This window comes from Macaca thibetana, chromosome 11 (genome assembly GCF_024542745.1).
Source record: "Macaca thibetana thibetana isolate TM-01 chromosome 11, ASM2454274v1, whole genome shotgun sequence".
In the NCBI taxonomy this organism is placed as follows: domain Eukaryota; kingdom Metazoa; phylum Chordata; class Mammalia; order Primates; family Cercopithecidae; genus Macaca; species Macaca thibetana.
Genome location: NC_065588.1, coordinates 41,111,005 through 41,133,477, shown reverse-complemented (window position 1 = coordinate 41,133,477; position 22,473 = coordinate 41,111,005).

Here is a 22,473-nt window from a genome sequence, read left to right as displayed (position 1 = left end):
TGGTCAATTTTGGAATAAGTGTAATGTGGTGCTGAGAAGAATGTATATTCTGTTGACTTGGGGTGGAGAGTTCTGTAGATGTCTACTAGGTCCGCTTGGTGCAGAGTTGAGTTCAATTTCTGGATATCCTTGTTAACTTTCTGTCTCGTTGATCTGTCTAATGTTGACAGTGGGGTGTTAAAGTCTCCCATTATTATTGTATGGGAGTCTAAGTCTCTTTGTAAGTCTCTAAGGACTTGCTTTATGAATCTGGGTGCTCCTGTATTGGGTGCATATATATTTAGGATAGTTAGCTCTTCCTGATGAATTGATCCCTTTACCATTATGTAATGGCCTTCTTTGTGTCTTTTGATCTTTGATGGTTTAAAGTCTGTTTTATCAGAGACTAGGATTGCAACCCCTGTGTTTTTTTGCTTTCCAATTGCTTGGTAGATCTTCCTCCATCCCTTTATTTTGAGCCTATGTGTGTCTCTGCATGTGAGATGTGTCTCCTGAATACAGCAAACTGATGAGTCTTGACTCTTTATCCAATTTGCCAGTCTGTGTCTTTTAATTGGACAATTTAGTCCATTTACATTTAAGGTCAATATTGTTGTGTGTGAACTTGATCCTGTCATGATGATATTAACTGGTTATTTTGCTCGTTAGTTGATGCAGTTTCTTCCTATCATCGATGGACTTTACATTTTGGCATGTTTTTGCAATGGCTTGTACCTGTTGTTCCTTTCCATGTTTAGTGCTTCCTTCAGGATCTCTTGTAGGGCAGGCCTGGTGGTGACAAAATCTCTCAGCATTTGCTTGTCTGTAAAGGATTTTATTTCTCCTTCACTTATGAAACTTAGTTTGGCTGGATATGAAGTTCTGGGTTGAAAATTCTTTTATTTAAGAATGTTGAATATTGACCCCCACTCTCTTCTGGCTTGAAGAGTTTCTGCCGAGAGATCTGCCATTACTGAAGCTTGTGCATTTGTCATGTTGTTCTCATGTTATGGTTTTCATCACTATCAGTTCTTTTAAGGTCTTCTCTGCATTGATTATTCTAGTTATCCGTTCATCCATTCTTTTTTCAAGGTTTTTAGTTTCTTTGCACTGGTTACATAGTTCCTCCTTTAGCTCTGAGAAGTTGGATCGACTGAAGCCTTCTTCTCTCAACTTGTCAAAATCGTTCTCCGTCCAGCTTTGTTCCATTGCTGGCGATGAGCTGCGTTCTTTTGGAGGGGTAGATGCGCTCTGATTTTTTGAATTTCCAGCTTTTCTGCACTGCTTTTTCCCCATCTTTGTGGTTTTATCTGCTTTTGGTCTTTGATGATGGTGAAGTACTGATGGGATTTTGGTATGGGTGTCCTTTCTGCTTGTTAGTTTTCCTTCTAACAGTCAGGACCCTCAGCTGTAGGTCTGTTGGAGTTTGCTTGAGGTCCACTCCAGACCCTGTTTGCCTGGGTATCAGCAGCGGAGGCTGCAGAAGATAGAATATTGCTGAACAGCGAGTGTTGCTGTCTGATTCTTGCTCTGGAAGCTTCGTCTCAGGGGTGTACCCCACCGTGTGAGGTGTGAGGTGTCGGTCTGCACCTAGTGGGTGATGTCTCCCAGTTAGGCTATTCAGGGGTCAGGGACCCACCTGAGCAGGCAGTCTGTCCGTTCTCAGATCTCAACCTCCATGCTGGGAGGTCCACCACTCCCTTCAAAGCTGTCAGACCAGGGCATTTACCTCTGCTGAGTTTTCTGCTGCTTTTTGTTTTTCAGATGCAGGCCGGCCTCCTTGAGCTGTGGTGGGCTCCACCCATTTCGAGCCTCCCGGTGGCTTTGTTTACCTACTTAAGCCTTACAATGGCAGGTACCCTCCCCCAGCCTCGCTGCTGTCTTGCAGTTAGATCTCAGACTGCTGTGCTAGCAATGAGGGAGGCTCCGTGGGTGTGGGACCCTCTGGGCCAGGTGTGGGATATAATTTCCTGGTGTGCCATTTGCTAGGACCGTTGGTAAAGCACAGTATTAGGGTGGGAGTTACCCGATTTTCCAGGTGTTGTGTGTCTCAATCTCCTTTGGCTAGGAAAAGGAATTCCCTTCCCCCTTGCGCTTCCTGGGTGAGGTGATGCCTCGCCCTGCTGCAGCTCTCGCTGGCCGGGTTGCACCCATGGACCAGCGCCAACTGTCTGACATGCCCCAGGGAGATGAACTCGGTACCTCAGTTGAAAATGCAGAAATCACCCGTGTTCTATGTCACTCATGCTGGGAGCTGGAGGCTGGAGCTGTTCCTATTTGGCCATCTTGGGCACGCCCCAAATACTTTTTAAATTAGAGGATGAAGAGCTCTTTTGATCATCATTTCTGAGTATTAATGGGTTTTTTTATTTGATGACAGTGTTAATTAACAGAAAGTAACTAATGGAATTAGTTGACCTATTTCTATAGCCATATCCTCTATTAGGAATCTGAGTGCTAGTTCAGTGTCTCCAGACAATAAATCTAGCCCTAGCCCTTATATTTTCTGATTAAAGGTGTGGTCATAACTATCTGTTCTTTTGAGAGATTTTGAGGAACAATCTGAGACTAGGTGTAATATTTGTGAGTGAGTCCTGGGGAAAATGGACTATAATGAGACCTAAAGTTTAAAACCCAAGCTGAGATTGTAATAGTTTAAATACAGGATGAAGTCAGTGTTCAAGGGACTGTTGCAATGACTGTGGGACAGAAGAAACTTATTGGGGACAGCATCAGGTGGGATTAGAATAATTAAATAGGGAGCTGTATGTATATGATGTTGAAATGCTTAACTGATGGAGCCTGAGGAGCAGGACCAATACTACCAACAGAGAACAATACCAAAGGAAAGGGACTACAGGGTTTAGTTAGGTAGGCTGGCCCCTCCAACTCTATCTGCTCCTCACTCTGCTGATTCTGGCAACTGTAATTCAGGATGAGGTTCTCAGCACCTTGAGGAACCAAAGGTACCAGATAGGCAGGTGAGAGCTCCATTTAGATATACTGGCTACACTTGGTAGGAGGTTAGATAGGGAGGCTATAGGCCTCCCTATAGGCTGATGTTCTTGAGAACAATTAAAATTTATGTCCAATACAAAATATAGCAGGTTTGGAAGCAGTGGAATCTTCTAGGGCATCTCATGTTTCACTACATAAGGCTGTTATTGATCTGTGGAGTCTGTGTAGCTATTGACAGAGATGTTAGATTTTACTGAATGTAGTTGGGGACAGCAATGAATGGTACCACCCAGAGTCCCAGAGATTCCAATTGTATTAGGTTAAAAAAAAAAAAAAGTACAACTTCCTCTTATTGAATCCATTCTTTAAAGTACCTTCTGATACCAATTAGTTTACATTTTCCAGATGAGGAAACGGAAGCTTACAGGGATTAAATATATGACTTAATCATTCTCTCATGCTAATAAATGGCAAATTGGATTTTAACACAAATTGGTCTGATACCAAAGCCTCACACATTCTGTTTCCTCATTCTGATATGTATCTTTCCTTCTTCAGGGAGATCTAGTTCTTTGGACATGAGTGAAAAACTAGAAATCTAGGTAGAAAGGTTATCAGCATGCCGGGCATCAGCATGCCAGGCGTCAGTGACCCAGAAGGCTTCTTATCTGTCTCCAAATATCTGAGGTCTGTTCCCTACATTGTTTGTTTATTTGTTTGTTTTTTGACAATGCAGTCTCGTTCTGTCGCCAGGCTGGAGTGCAGTGGCACGATCTCGGCTGACTGCAACCTCCGCCTCCCAAGTTCAAGTGATTGTCCTGCCTCAGCCTCCCGAGTAGCTGGGACTACAGGCACATGCCACCACGCCCAGCTAATTTTAGTATTTTTAGTAGAGACAGGGTTTCACCATGTTGGCCAGGATGGTCTCGATCTGTTGACCTCGTGATCCGCCCGCCTTGGCCTCCCAAAGTGCTGGGATTACAGGCGTGAGCCACCACTCCCGGCCCATTAATAGTCTTTTAGCGTCAGCATCCATTGCTGTTTGGTGTGTTCAGCGTGTAAACCTCAGAACATCCCTGGAGCCCTTTCCTTCCATGGCCTCCAGAGGGCAGCCTGCCGCAACGATGCTCCGGATTCCCTACTGGTCACTAGGAAGCTCCAACCTTCACTCGGAGATCAACGTTCCCAGGAACATTCTGAAAGCCCCGCTTATGTTGCCCAGGGAAGCAAGGGTGTGTGACACCACCTAGAGTCACCTTCGTAGCTTCCCTTTAGGTGCTCCTGGGGGAATGTCCCTTAGCACCACCCCAATTCAAGATGACTTCTCAAACCTGCCAATTGTACACTCTTGGATACTACAGGGTAGATTCTGTCACTAAATTTCAGGAATAATATAACAGGTATCTAGAGGATGTGGCAGCAAGTCCAAACTTTATTTTTGTACGTCCCTCAGAATGCACAGGGTGGCTTATTTAAATTAACTCCCAGAAACAGCTCTGGATATCTTATATTTCCCCAAAGTAAATATTTAGATAACTCTAGTAACAATCTTAAGTTACGTGGGATACTGTATTTATAATTTTTCTGGGACCTTTTTTTTCGTTCTATTTATAAGATATATTTAAATGACATTGGCAAATCCTATGCGGTCTAATGCAGGAATGCTATCAGTTTTTTTTGTGATTTAATATAATCATGATGACATATTACAGCAGTTATTTCCTTGTTATTCATTTATTTTTTATTTTATTACTTAATTTTTTTGAAACGGAGTCTCACTCTGTCTCCCAGGCTGGAGTGCAGTGGTGTGATCTCGGTTCACTGCAGCCTCTGCCTCCCGGGTTCAAGTGATTCTCCTGCCTCAGCCTCCCGAGTAGCTGAGATTACAGGCATCTGCCACCATGCCCAGCTAATTTTTGTATTTTTAGTAGAGATGAGGTTTCACCATGTTGGCTAGGGTGCTCTGGAACTGATGACCTCAGGTGATCCACCCACCTCAGCCTCCCAAAGTACTGGGATTACAGGCATGAGCCACCGTGCCTGGCCCCTTGTTATTAATTTGAATAACAACTGTAGATTAATTATTTTTGAATATAAATATGTGGCATCTGTATTGAAATATACAAATATTTTAACATGTGTATTTTGGTTATTAAATATAGATACCAAGTATATATCTATTTCATAGCCTCTACTGGAATTTATTGATATTGTTTTAGTATTATATTTAAAATAGAGCAACATATTTTAAAAATAGTTGTTGCCTTAAAATAATTGCAATAGAAAAAACTTTGTCAATATGTTTTCATGGGAAAAGACACAGATATTAATAAAATAGGAAATAACACTTTCATCAGACATATTCTATTGAACACCACTTAATTATTATAAACAAATCAAAGCAAATTTGATTTGTTGAGAAAATACTTACAGGGTAACTCATTACAGTGTCAAGTGCTGTATAAAACGAAAATAGGAATATGACATGATTTGTATCCCTAAAGTTCAAGGGGAAGAGTAAAGGCAAGTTTCTAAATAACTTTTAATGAAGACTTAACAGTTGAAATCCCATCATCTCAGCAAAACAAAAGCAAACTAACAATCTAATAAAAAAGAGAAAATTACCAATTTAAATAATGTTGACAATACTGCCCATCATTCCTTTTAATGATTGCCTGGAGTGAGCATGACAATGGAGATGCAAATCTGTAGTTTCCTCAGTTTGTCTCTGTTCTGAAGTGCAAGTATATCACCGAGCTGAGTGATTCTAGTTTTTAAAGAGAGAGAGATATATATATGCATTTTTCATATAAAATGTACCCTAAAAGCAAGCCAACTGCTTCATCTGGTGCTCAACCAAAGAAACAGGAATCTGTTCCAATGCTGGAGGAAAAACTGGCTGTGCTAAACCAACTCGCGGTCTCCAGGGGAGTGCCCAAAGGACTTTTCCAGGGTAATTTTGATTATTTATGATTTTCTCATTTCTGATTTTAGAATCTAAGAGGTTTGACTCTATTGTAAGGTAAGTATCACCAGAGAAATACAAGCAGCTTAGAAGGGTTTGGTTGCCAGGTTAGGTAGTTTGACTTTAGATTGCTATGTGGTAGGAGGCTGCTAAAGGTTACTGGATACGAAATGTCATAATACTGGGTTTTAGAATATTTCCTTGGAAGTAATATCCTGGACAGACTGGAAAAAAAAAACAGAGACAAAGAGGCAATTAAGAAGCCATTGTATTATAATTGTAGACGTGAAGAAGAGGCGATGATTGTCAGACCTAGGGTGGAGATAGAAAAAGTTAACCATTCTAACTGACTAAAGTGGATTAAAAACAGAGGTTTTAAGTTTGGGTGACCATGAGATTGGTGACTTCTTTAATCAGAATTAGAGAAATCAGGAGAATAACTTGTTTTGGTTAGGAAGATGAGTGTGATTTTCGTTGGAGTGTGAGGTGACTGTAAGGCATCCAGGTGGAGATGTTTAGCAATGGGTTGGAACTGCAGGAAAGAATTCTCAAAATGTTAGGTTTTGAAGTACATTCTGTTTAGGAATGGTCCTTGAAATCATGAGAATGGACAGTTTACTAATAAACATCAGCCTTGTAGAAAGAAGGGAGGGAAAGTGCAAGTGTAGGTTTTTAGGGATTACTGGTCTTTGGAGCCTGGAGGAAGAAAAGAAGCCACTAAGTGACCAAAGAAAGAACATTCAGAAAAACTATTAAGGGCAAGAGTATATTAAAAAGAGAGGTATCATTGTGTTGCTAAAAGTTCAAGAATTATATGAAAAATAATGAACTAATTTTGGAAGTGGAAAGTAACAAAATAACTTAATAGGAGAATAAGATAAGAGATTTTTAAAAAAATGGGCAGGAGTTCGATCATTTCAGGGAGAAGAGATAGCAAATGGTTTGAAACATTGCTGAAATTTCAAGGAGGGATGGAAACTGAGTTTAGAGAGCTGGGCATTTAAACCTGAACTTAGGATGTGTGGCACATTAAATCTTTTTTTTTTTTTTTTCTGGATTATAAACTTGCGCGAGACTAACACGTGTAAAAATCATTCACATTTAGTTACATAGTTCATTCTGAATATGGTGAAAATAATAAAAGGATAGGAAATTGGGATTTTCTCATAAATGACTAGGTAAGTAGTCATTTGGTAACCTCCTAAGAGAGTGTGGGCTGAAGTCAGGTTCAATCCAAGATGTGATTTGGAGTTAAAAAAATATAGACTTTGATTTTGAGAAGTTTAGTGATAAGAGGAAGGAGAGAGAAGGGTATGGTTACAAGGCAGGAAAGACCTGGAAGATGGCTTAGACTAGCCTGATGGTCTCATTGCACCTTCTGGATAATTTTTTAGTGAATCTTTTGTGTATTTTTTCAGCCTTTTTCTTTGCACGTGTTATTTTGAAATCACTTAATATGTCACACATTTTGTAAATGTCCAGCTTAAGAAATGGAAAAATGTCATACAGCATTTGCTGCCATGTGAATATGGAAATACACAGAAACTACTTTTAATGCATAACCTGAGTGAAGAGTCTCCATAAGGGTTTAAATCAAATAAGATGGTTTCCATGACTCCTAAATAACTTCTAAAGTATCTTTAAGGTTACTCCTGCCTATGAAATACTGTGATTCTCCCTCCATACTCTAGACCCAGAAGTCTTTGAATTAGTGGAGTGGAAGATGTGGACCCTTCTGTGGCAGAGTATTTCTCGTTACAGGATGATAGTGCAGTACCAAGCCTATCCCTTCCCGAGTGCCAACACTTTTTCTGTGAGAAAAGACTTTCTTACCTGAGTGATTTTTTCCTATTGGGTGTATTCAAGTATTTACAATACTTATTGGTAAAAAAAGAATTAGCTATAGCTTTTAGAGCATATTAGGTTTAGTGAGACAAGAAACATAATCATTACCCTTTAGGAATCAAGGTAGCACAAAATGTGAGGAAAACGCTTTGGAAATATTTGCTTCAAACTAATCAGCTAATGTTAACAAAGCATTCTACTCTGAAAAGAGGAATTAAAGATATAATAGTAGTACCTACCACATGACAGTTTTTTAGAGTTAAAATTCATGACATCCATATCTCACAAAGCCTGGAGATAGAGCAGGTATAATCTTTTCATTGCCATATCCAGAAAATGTCTCATTTTTCTTCATCTCTCAAAATCCCTAGCTTATGGAGGCTCAGAATGTGGGACTTTCAGTGTTAAAACCAAGAAAGTTATCAGTAAATTGGGAAGAGTCGGAACATCTATTTGGAGCAAAGCCGCGGAACTATGCTCATCCTTCCATCCTGTAGTAATCTACAAAGCTCCTCATTTGGTGAAGATGTTAACACCTGACTTATTTCTTTCTTTCCATGACTACCTTTGGTGTGTATATATGCATTCAACAGACTTTTTTTAAGTCTCTTGACCTTTTCTTTTCTTTCTTTCTCTCTCTCTCCTTCCTTCCTTCCTTCCTTTCCTTCCTCCCTCCCTCCCTCCCTCCCTCCCTCCCTCTCTCTCTCTCTCTCTCTCTTTCTTTCTTTCTTTCTTTCTTTCTTTCTTTTTTCTTTCTTTTTTCTTTCTTTCTTTCTTTCTTTCTTTCTTTCTTTCTTTCTTTCTTTCTTTCTTTCTTTCTTTCTTTTTCTTCTTTTTCTCTCTCTCTTTCTCTTTGTCTTTCTTTCTTTCGACAGAGTCTCACTCTGTTGCCCAGGCTGGAGTGCAGTGGGGTCATCTTGGCTCACTGCAACCCATCTCCCGGGTTCAAGTGATTCTTCTGCCTCAGTCTCCCAGGTAGCTGGGATTACAGGCGTGGGCCACCACGCCTGTCTAATTTTTTTGCATTTTTAATAGGGGTGGGGTTTCACCATTTGGCCAGGCTGGTCTCGAACTCCTGACCTCAGGTGATTGGCCCACCTCAGCCTCCCAAAGCTTTGGGATTACAGGGGTGAGCCACCGCGCATGGCCCCGTGACCTTTTCCATTACAATCTTTTCATGCCTCATCTCACCCCCTGACTTTAGCTGCCAATCATCATGGTAAAACTTTATACTATGTTGTTGTGAATAACTGTACCATACTCAAAATTTCATCTTCTAACATCCAGTCACCAAACACCCCTTCTTCTGTTTTCAGCTACCTGCATCTATGACAATTTTGGACTACTCTGGGGCTTCTAATCCATTTACTATTACAATTTTTAGTTTCCACTGCCCTCTTTTATCCTCACTTCCTCCTTGTCCAGCTTAGATTCCATTGCTTAATTACTTGTAAATGCCCCCAGCTTTTTTGCCTCACTCTCTGCCTTACTCAAATGACAGAACATCAATACTGGTTAATCCCAAGCACTTGCGGAAATGTCACATAGTTTAGTGATTAAGGATGTGGGCTCCGGACGCATGCTCCTTGAATCCTGAGTAGAACATTTACTAGCCATGTGACTTGAGTAAGTTTCTTAACAGCTCTGTGCCTCAGTTTCCTCATGTATACCTATCTAATGGAGTTGTTGTGGGCTCAAATGTATTAATATGAAGTAATATGAAAATAAAGTGTTTAGAATAGTGCTTGGTACATAATAAACATTTAATAAATGTTTACGCTTGCAGTTAATGGTTGGAGAGGAACATCTAACGTAGCTGACTGATCTCTCTTAATTTTCATGGCTGTGTCTCAAGTGGGTCCTTAGTGCCTCTCTGCAGTTGTCAACCACAGTTTCCATTTTCTCATTGAATTATTTTTTCCCTCTCTGAGGGTACTGTGTCACACTTTTTCTTATCAAATTTCCAGCTTTTATTCCTTGTTCTTCACTCTCTGCTGATGACTTTGCTTCTTATCTTGCTGAGCAAACAGAAGCAATCAGAAGATAACGTTATTTTCCCACCACTTAGTCTCTCACATCCGAATCTTTCTATTACAGAGGAAGGGTCTCTGTCCCCATTTTAAAACAATCCCTTTACGTGTGCACTGGATTCCATCTCTTTTCACCTTCTCAAGAATTTGCTGACATAATTATTTCTGTTCTGTCTGGCATAATCACTATATCTCTCTGCTGTGATGTGTTGTAATATTAATCAAGGGAGAATAGAACCCTTCTTCGCTTTTATATCCCCTATAGCTACCAATTTATTGACCACCCTTTACAGCCAACCTTAATGTCTCCACGGTCTCAGCCCATATCCTCATGACAAATCGAATCAAGCTTCCTTGATTGGATTCACCTTTGAATCTTTAAATATTGACTTTTAAGTAATAGAATGTTCCAGAGCTCAGTCCTTGACTCTCTTGGGTTTGCTGAAATGATTGGAATTACTAAAATCAGGTTCTCCTGATTTTAATTTCATAGGTTTCATAAGAGGCAATTAGAACTGTTGAGAAAAGGGAAAAAGCATTATTTGTAGGCAGGGGGAAAACATTTATGATCATTTTTATGCCAAATACTACTTTATATCAGATAATTTAATTGAAGAATTTACTTATGATAAATTCAGTTCCATAGTATTTTGGGGACTGGCAGTGGTGGAAAGGGGATGGGGAGACTCAAAGGAAAAGTAGAAGAGGTCATGACAACATGGTTCTGAAACTGGTCAGGTTATTATCCTAATTTAAATATGGAAAATCAAGAGCTAAATCAATACAAGAACTAGAACCAGAATTCTTGGTGGTTCCAGGTCTTCTATTATTTGCCTCCCATATTGATATACAGTAAAGAATAAAGTGTGGCTAAATTACACATTTAAAAGATATTCAAGTGGAAAATTGCTGGAAAGGGTAATAAAATAACAACCACAAAAATACAATTTTCCTTGGCATTTTCAACTTAATTACCTCAGAGCTGCTAAAGAACTTATTTTTGTCTTTTTCAATAAGATTTCAGATTTTTCAAAAAAAAAAAAAAAAAAAGATTTCAGATTTTCCAGCCAGTCATTATTAGGATTTTTGCGTTGGTACAATTCGATTTTCTTCTTGGAAAACCATTTTTGATGAAGAACTAACTAGAATATAGATGGATAATTATGTTTCATTATTAAAATTTCAAAGCTTACACTTTGAGAAAACTCATGATATTAAAATACCATAATAAAGTCGCTTAACCACCTTAGAGGTTTTTCTATATAACACCAAAATTTGGGCATACTTTGTCTATTTAGATTTGAGTTTTGGTGAATATTGTAAAGGTTAGAAGTTTGGATATGCAGTTTATACCAAACCACTCTAAAAATATAGTGCTAATAATGATGGCTACTTTATTTTGAGCAACTACTTACAATTAACTCTATCAGCTGTAAGTTTTATCCCTTACAATGACTTGATGAAGTGGTGTTATCATCCTCCACAGGAAGAAACCAAGTTTCAAAGAGGTTTAATCATTTTTCCATAGAAATTAGAAACGTTCTCACAGTCCTCTTACCTCCAAAGGAAAAGGAAAGGAAACTGTTAAGTGTCAGATACTACTCCTAGATCTCTTGTGTAACTATCTTGTTTAATCCAAAGTAGGAGCTAAGAAATTGATTGTAATACAAGCTTTAAAAGAAGCACTTTGTATTCCATGAGTACAAGTCTGAATGGCATTTAAATTAGAGAGACTTGCAGTATGTTATAGTGACTTCCCCCACGTCAGCATTGCATTTTGTATGTGATACTTGAATCCTTGACCCTACAGAGAACTAAAAGAATTATTTCACATCAAGCTTTTCCCTCTTATCTAGTGACTGCTGAAGCATTTCTTCTTTCTAAACCAGTTTATAAAACTGTTGGTCCTCACCTAAAAATAGAGTTGCTGTGAATTAGACTCTTGATCTGTATACATATGGCACAATCATACAAAATAGTTTTTTCCTGCATACATTTCCTTTTTCAGCATTTAAGCACACAGCAAGTATAGGACATTTTGAACTTTTTATTTAACATTGGTTTCTTTAGAGAGCTTTACATCCATTTGTTGTTTAAAAGTTGGCATTTTGGTTTCTTTATGCAGCCAAACACTTTGATAATATTTTGAGGTAAGTGCCTAAAGATGTCCAAAAAAGTAAAAGTCATAACAGAAATGGGATTTCAAATGGTTCTTTGTTAATGATTTATAACAAATTCTCCGTCTGTGTTTGCTACAACCTCTTCCGCAATCAGGTGTTAATGTTTTAGGTAAAAAATAAAGTCAAGGGAGGGGTGTGAGTGGGAGCTAACAGTTGAGAGAGGGCCGAGCATGGTATCTCATACCTGTAATCCCAGCACTTTGGGAAGTCGAGGCGGGGGGATCACATGAGGTCAGGAGTTCGTCAACAGCCTGGCCAACATGGTGAAACCCTGTCTTTACTAAAAATACAAAAAATAGCCATGCGTGGGGGTGCGTGCCTGTAATCCCAGCTACTCAGGAGGCTGAGGCAGGAGAATCACTTGAACCTGGGAGGCGGAGGTTGCAGTGAGCCAAGATCACACCACTGCATTCCAGCCTGGGCAACAGAGTGAGGCCCTGTCTCGAGAAACAAACAAACAAGTTGAGAGGTCAGAAGCAAAGAGGAGGGAATTGAGAGCAAATGCACCACGCTGGGAGATTTAAGTCATCTTTCTGGGAAATCGTAATTTTTCTCCCTTTATTCTTTTTTGGTCTCTACCATGTTAGCAAGCTGCCTCTTTAGATTTTTATTTAAAGAAAGATTTTTTTTTTTTTTTTAGAAAAAAAATCACACCAAGTTTCTACCTACAAATAAAAACATAGATATAAGATGGAGACAATTTTTCTTTTATCTGTTGCCGTTGTTTTATCAGGAGATTTTATAAAAATAGATCCAGGACTGAAAAACCGCAAAACAAGAGCTTGGTAAGTGACAACCTTAGAAATAAATCAGTAACACTGTTGTCAGTGCTGGTCTGCTACCTCTATGATTCTTATTCATGAACTTATTATTTTGGCTAAACACTACTGTAAAATATAATTGATTCAATTCAACAAATGTGTTGATTGCTGAACTTGCAGGTGGTTGGGGTTAAGTATAGAAGGATGAGTAAGATAGTTTTGATTTTTAAGAGATCATGATCTTTTAGGAGAAGCAACCAGATAAATAATGATTAATATTTATTCACAAGGAGTTTCATATTAGGTTGTGAACCAAACGTTGTGGGAGCACAGGAGAGGATGTTTAATTCTACCAAAGGGTCATTCTGTACTCTGTGCTTTTTTTAGTTTGTATGGGATGCATAGTTGTCTGGAGTGTACTTTGAGAAATATGTTGGGCACTATTTAAAATAGCAAAGTCGTGGAATGAACCTAAATGCCCATCAGTGGTAGACTGGATAGAGAAAATGTGGTACATATACACCATGGAATACTACTCAGCCATAAAAAGAATGAGATTATGTCCTTTGCAGCAACATGGATGGAGCTAGAGGCCATTATCCTAAGTGAACTATTGCAGGAGCAGAAAATTAAATATCATATGTTCTCACTGATAAGCGGGGACTAAACATTGAGTACACATGGACACAAAGAAGGGAACCACAGATATTAGGGCCTATTTGAGGGTGGAGACTGGGAGGAGAGAGAGGATCAAAATACTACCTATCATATACTATGCTTATTACCTGGGTTATGACATAATCTGTATACCAAACCCTTGTGACATGCAATTTACCTATATAACAAATCTGTTCATGTAACCGTGACCTCAAATAAAAGTTAAAAAATGGAAAAGAAAGAAAGAAAGAAAAGAAAAGTATATTGTAGTATGAGAGTCACCCAGGGTTTCACCATTTGATTTTTACCCACTGATTTGGGAAAATGAGTGAAAAATATTCTCCCCTTTCTCTTACCCCTCAAGATTTTGTTCAGCTTTCTGCCATGAATTCCCAGACTGATGTAGGTACCCTATCTTCATCCATTTTGGGTTGCTATAAAGGAATACCTGAGGCTGAATAATTTATAAAGAAGAAAAGGTTTATTTGGCTCACTATTGTGATAGCTGGTTCAAGATTGGGCATCTGGCGAGGGCATTAGGATGCTTCCATTCATGGTGAAAAATAAAGGGGAGCCTGTGTGTGCAGAGATCACATGGCGAGAGAGAAAGCAAGGGTTGGGGGTGGTGCCAGGCTCTTTTAAACAACAAGCTCTTGGAGGAACTAATAGAGTAAGAATTCACTCATTCTGGAGGGAGGACATCAATCTATTATTGAGGGATCTGCCCCCATGATCCAAACACCTCCCATTAGGCCCTACCTTCAACATTGGGATCAAATTTTAATATGAAGCTTGTAGAGGACAAGTATCCAAACTGTATCAGGCCCCCATGGCCTTCCTGGGCATTTCCTCTGCCTTGAAGTGATCTGTATACTTTACTAGTTTATACCTGTCTTGAGGGAGGGGCTATATATATTCATTTTTTTTACTTCTAGGGCCTACCAAGTGCTTGGCACATTGTAGCCTCTCAGTAAATTTTATTAATTGAACTAAGAAGAAATAAATAAGAACATTCTGATTCCAACTACACAACCTTATTTCCTCCCAAACCTCCTTGACTTACTTCCTTCTTTCTGATTATGGATATTAAAGGATATGCTTCTTTAATAAATATTGAGAAACTGCACCTCAGCCACATTAAGAGTTTTCTTATTGCCTTTCAATTTTTGAAAAAGGACACAAAAGCCAAAACTTCCAGATTCTTTCTTTGGTTCCAGGGCAACATATAATATTAACATTGTATTTTTCTTTATCTATGATATAGTCGGCCATAAATCGCCTGGTTGCTGTATTATGTATGTTAGTGTTCTAGCATAATAGAGGTTTTTTTCTGTTTGACAGATGTTCCAGACTAAAATGTTGTAAAATAACAGATCATTAAAAGAAATTGAAGTTGATGGCCAAGAAATTCAATTTTTTTCCTAACAGAATCGAAGCATTTAACTAATTAGTTACTTTATTCCACAAGATGGCGCTGTAGTTCTTCCAATTATTTGGAATCTAGAAGCTCAGGGTTTTATTTTTAAAAGTATCCTCCCCTTCCTTTCTTTACATATAAAAGTGACATATAAGAAGGAATGTAAGGCTGTCACTTCATAATAGGCCTGATTTACTACATATTTTAGAGAAGTCCATGGTAATAGCCATAGAAGGGTCAATAACAGGAATTAGTACACAACAAATTATGTGTACAAATTATGTGTATAGGATTTTTTTGGGCAGTTTTTTAAATAAACATAGTCTACCCTTTGTTTATATGCTATGAATTAGAAATTATTTTTTAAAGCTTATGGATAGAATTTTAATGTTTTTTAGTACTACTTTGGGTGTTCAACATCTGAACTGCTTAATTCACTGGATATTTCTATGTCTTTTGTAATAATTTTTAAAGCTCTTGCATAGGGCTCAGTCCACTTCTTTATGATAGCCCAGCAATACCAGCATTACCTGTGTCCGTCTGATCTTACAGGAGGGTCTTCTGCTAAATTCTGTTTTAAAAAATTCAATTTGTTTAGTCTTGTGCAGAAAAACATATTAGATATGGGGCTGATTTCTTTTTAGTACATATTTTAGTGTTTAATTTGCATCTCAGTTTTGTTCTAAATATTTTTTAGTTGTATCCTTTTGATGTTAAGACTTCCCAAAGTTCCCAGATAAATTTGCATTTAAATCCATTTATAGTAATGATTTTGAGCCCTTTTATCTGCAAAGGGCAGTTTTAATTGGATCTACTAGGAAAACAAAATTTTATTTTTTCCTTTCAAAAAACAAACATTGCTTAAAATAAGTTCGGAAGATTTGTATTTAAAATATTTTGGCAGTGAATTATTTTTAAGTTTCTCTTTGATCATACTGGTAAGTTTAATAAAAATTACATATTGACCCCAAATACTAAAGATTTTAATTAATGCCCTAACACAGTCTCCTTGTTAGAATCAGAAATTTATTAAATAAAAAGCCCAAGCATCAAGAGAAAACAAATAAATTAGTGTGTGTAATTCTTAATTATGTCTAATTAAAATGAATTTGTAATGCATTTACGTTCACAAAATCACTTAAGTTATCAGTGTCTGAGACAACAGTTTGTGTTTACGAATTGCACATTTGTAAGGAGTGAATTAGTTAGTGTGCTAATTAGAAAACTCTCGCAAGAGAAGACAGGTTGTAGTTCATTTTTATCTATTTCTCTCAATTTTGATCTTATAGTGGTGAGTGGGTGGAAAAGCCATGCTTAAGTTTAAAAGCTCTGAATGTACATTAGCAGATATGTTTGTGCTTTTAGTTGGTGCTTTAAGTAGTTAAGCCATATATACACTTATTACCACTACTACTAATTGTGTTTTTGAAAGCCTACTATGTGTCAAGCACATCATGCCTTTATTTAATTCATACAGTAGTTGTATGGAGCAGGTAGCATTATTCTGCGTTCACAGATGAAGATACTGATACTTAGAGAAATTTAATAATTTATGAGGGTTCAGACAGCTGGTGAGTGGGGCATGGGATCTAAAGGCAAGTTCTTAGTGACTCCAGAGCCTGCACTTTGAACCACTAACGTATATTGTATTTGTAACTGCCATGTCAGGTAGCTTTTAGTCAAGTCTGCCAATTTTAGCATGAAATATTCTGTTTGTAATGTGTAAGAAGTAGCTTAGGCTTTCTAATTGTGCTGTTTATGTAAGGCATAATAAGGACTTTTGCAAAGGGACTTATCCAGTTATCATGATACTGACTGCAAGCCAGGGGTTTCCTCAGCAAAGTGCTAAGACAAGGGCTACTGGGGTAAAAGGGAAGCTCTGATTTCCTCCTCCTTACCCCCTAACTTGCCCACATCTCACTTTTTCAATGTGTAAAGTACAAGCCCACCTAGGTTCTACTGGGTGAACTCTGTAAAAACTTTAAAAATACTTAAAACCCACCAAATTTATTACCTCTCAACAGACTTAGTCAAAAGATGCAATGTTTCTATTCCAAAATGCTGTGATCTTCTTAAAAGAAAAGAATGAGTTTAAAAAATACTTGATAAACTAAAATTGCTGGTGAAGTGCTTTTTGTGTAATTTATTAGGGAAGATTTCCCACATATTCTGTTGCTAAGTCCCGAAAAGTTATTAAAGGAAGCACAGTTGTGAATATCTTTAAAAAGTGGGCAGGTGGTCATCCCAAGGAGATGAGTTTGGGTAAAGTGAAGCCTTCATAGAGAAATCAAATTCTTAAGGCTTATTCCAATCCTAAATTAACCTCAACTCTAAGCTTTCTTTGACTGACCAAATGATGCCAGAAAGATCAACTGGGCTGTACATAGAATTGCACAAAGCACAATTAGACAGGCAAAGTAGGGCAACACACATCTAATGGCAGAAGGTTTCATGATTCAAATCGACTGACTGAATGATTCTTTCCTTCAGTCTGTCATTTATCCATCTGTCCAGCTGCCATTTAACAGTTACTTAGTAGCATATTTAATTCAGTATTTATTGATCCCTCTGTTACAGGCATTGTGTGAGGTACTGCAAGCCTTAACTTACACGCAAAATTAAATAATCAATTCAACGTGTTTGCCTCAGTGTGTATGTCTTTTACGGTACTGATGATTAAATCATTTTAGACTGCAGTCCTTGCATTTTATTGTCAGCCTGTTTGAGCAAGTGATAATCTGTCAATCAATAGAGTCGATGGAACTTAAATTATTTGGGTGACAGTATTGATCAAAGTGTTTGGTGTTTAAAGGACTTGGTGTGGGTTTTCTACATAGTTATTCACATAGATAGTAATCAAACTGTTAAGTCACATCCACACAGCATTCTAATAGGAGTGGTAATAATAGTAATTATAGTAATAATCATTCTTAAATTTATAGTTGTAAAGTTAACTTCATTGGTGAGAACCAAACTTCTTATGTCAGTGCTTTAAATATTCCATTCAGGATCTGACTGGGCAGCTTCTTTCCTAGAAACAATAAAAACCTCGCATTATCTTGGACAAGTCGCTATTATCTCTGTTTCTTAGTTTCCTCCCCTGGTAAGGCAAAGAAGCTTCTCTAGATGATTTCTAAGCTCAAGATCAATACTACAGTTTTATAATTTTAGGATTTGGATTTCCTCCTGATCTTAGGTATTTGAAGAATTCTATTTAAAAATGTTATTGTTAGGTAATGCTTAGCAAATAGACAATAAATGTAGTGAATAAAAGGCAAATGAAGCATTTGACCAATGTCAACTTTGTATTTATTTAATGCTTATTAATTGAACATCAACTATGTGCTAGGCATTGATGTATGTGCCTCGGGACTCAGTAGTAAATTCAATTATGGTGTTTTCTTTCATCTATTTTACGATCTAGTGGGAAAAGTTGACAAACAAACTTGAAAAATAGCAATAATTGCAGATAGTTACAAATGCCCTGCAGGCTAATTGGAGAGAGCTGAGGTGGGTGTGTATAGATAGGATGGTCAAGGAAGGCCACTCTGCTGTGTGAAAATCAAGGATAAGAATATTCTAGGCATTGGGAAAAGCTAAAGCAAAGCTGTTGCAGTTGGATGTGCTTTGTAATTTCCTTTCTTTTTCTTGTTTTCATGTTTGAACTGGTTTATTTCAAAGGAATAAAATAAAACTTTCAAATAAAAGTAAATGTATTAAAAAGCATAAGATAATATTTTTAGTGAAATTCAAATCATTTTTTACAATAAACAAACAATATTCTCTAAATATGTTAATTTACTCAATCTCCTCATTTTTCTATTTTATGTTTGTAATTTACCTATTAACTCTCTAGCACATATATGCATTTTATATTTTCTTTATTAACAGTGGTGCACAATTGAAAACTTTAGTTGCTACTGAGTTAAAGAAAATTGGTTTCATGGAATACCTTTCTGAAATATTTGAATATACATAAAAATCCTATCAAAAGCTAAGATATAAAACTATGTACCTCTATTTTCAATCTAAAGTCATTTTATACACTGGAAAGTACGTACAAGTGCAATATTTACTATAAAATATGCACTAAGCACTTTGTTGATATAAAATTTAATGAGTTCATAATTATGCAAACGTTGTCATTGGGAGTGAAGGACATATAGATTCTATCTGTATTATTTCTTATAACTGCTTATGTAATTTTCTTTTTTTTTTTTTTTTTTTTTGAGACGGAGTCTTGCTCTGTCGCCCAGACTGGAGTGCAGTGGCGCGATCTCGGCTCACTGCAAGCTCCGCCTCCCGGGTTCACGCCATTCTCCTGCCTCAGCCTCCGGAGTAGCTGGGACTACAGGCGCCCGCCACCACGCCCGGCTAATTTCTTTTTGTATTTTTAGTAGAGACGGGGTTTCACCGTGTTAGCCAGGATGGTCTCGATCTCCTGACCTCGTGATCCGCCCGCCTCGGCCTCCCAAAGTGCTGGGATTACAGGCTTGAGCCACCGCGCCCGGCCACTTATGTAATTTTCAAAAGGCACAGTGGCAGATAGGTAGGAGCGAAAAAGTGGTCTATGATGGGGCTGGAGTTGGTCAGTGTTGAGAGGGTGTCAGTGTGTCTTCTAGGACTTAGGGAGTTTGGATTTTAATCAATTTGCAATGAGAACATGAGAAAGTCTTAAATATATTTCCAATCCTCCTGCTATATAACTGTATAACCAGAGATTCTGGATGTTGAGGTATACTTAACTAAGAAATTCCCTTCCCTCCTTGTGTCCATAGTGACATTCTATCAGGTTGTCTTTGAAACTCATTTCTCAAATTACTTTGTTAAAGCAGGAAAACCTTTCCTTGCTTACTAATTGAAGATTGCAGTATTTCCAGAGGTCACTTTGAGAAACAAGAAGCAAATATGATAAACTCCAAGAGGAGATGAAAAGTATGTTTGTAATCTATTTTTAGAAATTTTGGTATTTACAAATCCTTTTATTCCATGAGATTTCTACAATGGGAGCCAAATCCCTATTTTGTGATAAGGAGTTACGGACTTGGGATTTGCCCTTAATATACTTGATATTATGAATTAAGGACGAATAAAGACAAACTTATCAGAAAAATAAAGATTTTATTTTACCATGGGGTAAAGGAATATTCTAAATATGACTAAATATCTTCATATGGAGACAGAGAGAAGGAAAGGTCTGAACTGAAGTGCACTGATAACATTTTACAAGAGTTTTACTATGTTATGGGATGTCAAGAGTCTTTCAAAGGTAGTTGGGAAGTTGATTCATGTTTAATAAAGGGAAGCTTACTTGTAGGGGGGTAAAAGTTGTGTATAATGATAGACAATTTTCCCTCCAAAATACAAAAAGCTAAATTATTACTTATAAATAGTAGCATGCTGGTTTGAACTAAAGAAAAGTAAAAATTAAATTATGTACTTTGCTGCCGTATTTGTGTGTGTTTTAAGGGAAGTCATTTAATGCACTTGAACTTGTTTCTTCACCTATGAAAATAAAATGGAACCAAATGACTTCTGAAAAGCCTTATAGTGCCAAAATGTATACAATTTTATGTGATCAACACTGATAAGTTAATTGTATAAATAGTAGCATACAGGAGAGAAAATAGTAAGGAGAATACAGGAGAGAAAGTGTTAATGTTATGACCAATTGTTGAGTCAGGATGATGGAAAGGAACAGAATAAGTATATGTTATAGTAAGATGTAAAATTCTTCAAAGATTGGTTGGTTAAAATAAGTTTTTGTTTTGTAAGACATCTGAAAATTTGCAGTCTGAAAAGAGTTGTAGGCAAGTTGCAAGTTGCAACTCTTTCACCCATCCCTTATTACCTGCTTAATTATCTGCATTAAGTAGAAATTGGATTTCATAAATATTCTCTAGTATTGGCTATTTCAAAAAAGAGCTTCTGGAAATAAAACTCTGTATGAGTTTTTTGCGTCCTGCATGTGTTTTCACACTCATAGGGCCTGAGGGTAGTTCTGTGAATTGGTCATGTTATTAAGTCATGGCTGTTTCTTGCCTCTTTTCTAGAAGATAGGCAAGGACACATAGAACCTATATGTCCTTCACTCCCAATGACAATGTTTGCATAGTTATGGACTCATTAAATTTTATATCAACAAAATGCTTAGTGCATTTTTTTTTACAGTAAATATTGTGCTTATACTTACTTTCCAGGATATAAAAATCACTTTAGATTGAAAATAAAGGTACATAGTTTTCTATCTTAGCTTTTGATAGGGATTTTTATATGTATTCAAATATTGCAGGAAGGTATCCCATGAAATCAATTTTCTTGAGGCCTTTGTTCTCAGTAATACAAAGTCCTATCAGGAAATGAGAGGGTAGTTTAAACTTGAGAAAGAAATGAGAGTTCAGGCCTGGTGCGGTGGCTCACGCCTGTAATCCCAGCACTTCTGGAGCCCGAGGTGGCTGGATCATTTGAGGTCAGGAGTTCAAGACCAGCCTGGCCGACATGGTAAAACTCCATCTCTACTGAAAATACAAAAATTAGCTGGGTGGTTGTGGCATGTGCCTGTAATCCCAGCTACTTGGGAGGCTGGGGCAGGATAATTGCTTGAGCCTGGGCGGCAGAGGTTGCAGTGAGATGAAATTGTGCCACTCACTGCACTCCAGTCTGGGTGACAGAGTGAGACCATGTCTCAAAAAATAAAATAAAATAAAATAAAATAAATTAGAGTTCAACCTGGTGACTTTTCCTGGGTTTGTATGTAGATATTTGTACAGGAAGCTTGAATGTTGGAAGGCAAGTTGATTTCCTGTATGGGGAATATTAATCTAAAACTTACATGAAGTTGACGAATGTGAAGAATAAATGCCAAGTGATTTAATTGCTATACGTTTACCATTTATGTATATCTAAAGGAATAAATTTTATAATCCACACTAACTGGAATTCGGGATCTCAAAATTAAACATAAAACTCAGAAGATTTGGTATTTTTCAGTATGTGTTTAATTTTAAAAAGAAAACAATTAGGTCATGGAGAGGTTAGGGTTAGAAAGTTTATTTAAAAAAACAAAACCCTCTAGATGCAAAGAAATTAAGACTACAAGGCCCGGTGCGGTGGCTCACGCCTGTAATCCCAGCACTTTTAGGAGGCCGAGGGGGGCGGATCACGAGGTCAGGAGATCGAGACCATCCTGGCTAACACGGTGAAACCCCGTCTCTACTAAAAATACAAAAAATTAGCCGGGAGTGGTGGTGGGCACCTGTAGTCCCAGCTACTTGGGTGGCTGAGGCAGGAGAATGGCGTGAACCCGGGAGTTGGAACTTGCAGTGAGCTAAGATCGGGCCACTGCACTCCAGCCTGGGTGACAGAGCGAGCCTCCGTCTCAAAAAAAAAAAAAAAAAAAAAAAAAAAGAAATAAGGCTATATCCAAGTACTTTGCTTTCTCAAGACATAGTCCAAGACTTTTTTCTCTTCTCCCTGAGTACTTTCATCAATGCCCAAGGCTTCAATTACCATCTCTAGATAGATGATTCCTAACATCCATGTCTCTGCTCCAGGCATCTCTGCCAAGATCCACACTCATCTGTGACACTGACTACTCAACATCAGCATGTGGATGTCTCATTGGAGCCTAAACTCAACATGGTCAAAACTAAATTCTTTTACCCATCCCCTACTACCTCAT